Here is a 2,129-nt window from a genome sequence, read left to right as displayed (position 1 = left end):
TACAGGAACTTTCAAGTCCATGATTCCCTTCCAGGCTCTATGAAGTCACTGTTCCTAAAGTTCTGGGTAGTTAATACAGATTTTCCCAAAGCCTGGCCACGAATCTGTCCTTCGTCACAGGTGCCCCCTTTCTCTGGCACTCCGCTGGAAAATCCAGGCAACTTCTGTCCACCCTGGAACCTACTACTCCCATTACTAAGCAACTCTCTGCTGTCCATTTTTCAGCTTGTATCTTTTCCTAGTATCTGCTTACTCGTTGGTGGTTGTTGTCTAATAGTTTCTAAGGTCTGTTCCTCAAACATCAGGATAGATCCTGAAATGTTCTTTTCAAGATGAATGTGACACCACTCCTCTTTTCATTTGTCATTCTCAGTAGAGTAGACCTTCTAATTTTATGATTCAAAATGACCTATGCCAGTGCATGCCAAGGATATCAATATTCAAGGATTCCATCCCATTAAATTTTTTCCCTATTTTCCTGATTCAGTAATTCCACACTTATATTTTTAATGGATGTGTGCAGCTGTTTGTTCTAATTTTGAGTCATGCCCATCAGCAAATGAAGATCTCAGCTCTACTCTTCGACATCATTAAGGTTGACGCTTCTTTGAGAAAGCAACTCTCCCACAGTTGCGCAATATATCTGTGTTCTGCTGCTCTTCATAAGGTCCCTTTTTTTCTGAAGTAGACCACCACGTTCTTCCCCCAAGTCTTTAGTCTGGGAACTCGGCCGAAACCTGCCCTGTTATTTGAAGTCCTGGTAGCATAGTTTTCAGCATGACGACATGCAAGCCATTACAGTACAACAAACCGAGAGACAAATGGTGAAGATCTGAACATTTCCAACTAAATATTTGGCTGTGCAAGAAATGTTACACATCTTGATTTTGTTTGAAGCAAATTAAATTCATGCCAGACTTACATGAACCCATCCTACTTTTGCTGGAGTAAGAGGACACCCAATTTCCATTATTAATGCACTTTGCTTGTTGTTTAGGATTGCACTGTTGGTTCTAGAACACGAGGGAAGGTTGACTTTGACTTCCTCATTGTTCAAGTCTACATAGTTCTAGAAGGCCAGCAACTCCCCTGGGCCTGAAGGCCAGTAACTCCCCTGCGCCTGGATCAAGACATGCAAGGGGACCCAGTGTTTTTAGAGGCCCTGGGGTAGTCAGATGATTTTATGTCAGCTAGACACTCCTGTCTAGGGGTAGAGTCAAACCTGTCAATCAGGTCACAGTCTGATGCTGTGGCCTGGAGGGTGTGACCTTCTCATAAGGAGGACCCTCTCTCCCTTCACCTTCCTTCTGACTGGCCACCCCGAGAGCTGCCAGGGCCGGACATGTTCCTACTGACTTTGCATCCACACAACTGTGCACCCACTGACCTGTGATCTTCAGGCGCTCCGTATCATTGCATGCGGCTGTGTGCGTCTAAAGAGGGACTTATTGACTAGTATCGGACTTTGGGACTTGAGTTGGACTGAAATGGGATGTTTTCTTAATATATTATTACTTCTTGATATCAAGCTCTTTCCTATACATATATGAGTGTCACTGAATTTGTTTCTATACTCAACACGGCCTAACACAGACACCATCCACCCATCTGAGGTTTGGCTATCTTCCTAGTGTCTTCCTAGAAAGCAAGGCTGGTGTTGCTACCACTGGAATCCCAACCTTTGATGCCTTTCCATGTGGGGCATATTTTTAAATTCCTCTACAATTCCATCTGCCCATCACCCTCCTCCTTTCTCTCTTGCTTTCATTTCCTCGCTTCCCATATGCCCTTATCTTTTTCACCTCCAAGCAAAATCCTCTCTAGGAGTAAGAAACCTGGAAGGCTGATCATCTTCCCTAGACATAACTTCAGGGATAACATTGACATCCTTTCTAAGGAAATGTGTTTCAGGATTCTTCGCTTACAATGAGAATGGTACAACCTGGAGTTGTCTTCGGGAGATCTATCAGACAACTTCTTTCTACCTAATAAAAAACTTCCTGGAAGCCTCTTTGGAATGGAAGGGAAGGAATATATAAAAAGAGCAAGATTCTCACTGTCTCTCTCTCACTGCATCACTCACTCACTGCCTCACTCACTCACTGTCTCACTCTCTCACTGCCTCACTC

This window comes from Echinops telfairi, unplaced genomic scaffold (genome assembly GCF_000313985.2).
Source record: "Echinops telfairi isolate 266 unplaced genomic scaffold, ASM31398v2 ScPeMD7_8;HRSCAF=38, whole genome shotgun sequence".
Lineage (NCBI taxonomy): Eukaryota > Metazoa > Chordata > Mammalia > Afrosoricida > Tenrecidae > Echinops > Echinops telfairi.
Note: the sequence above shows the minus strand (reverse complement) of the source record.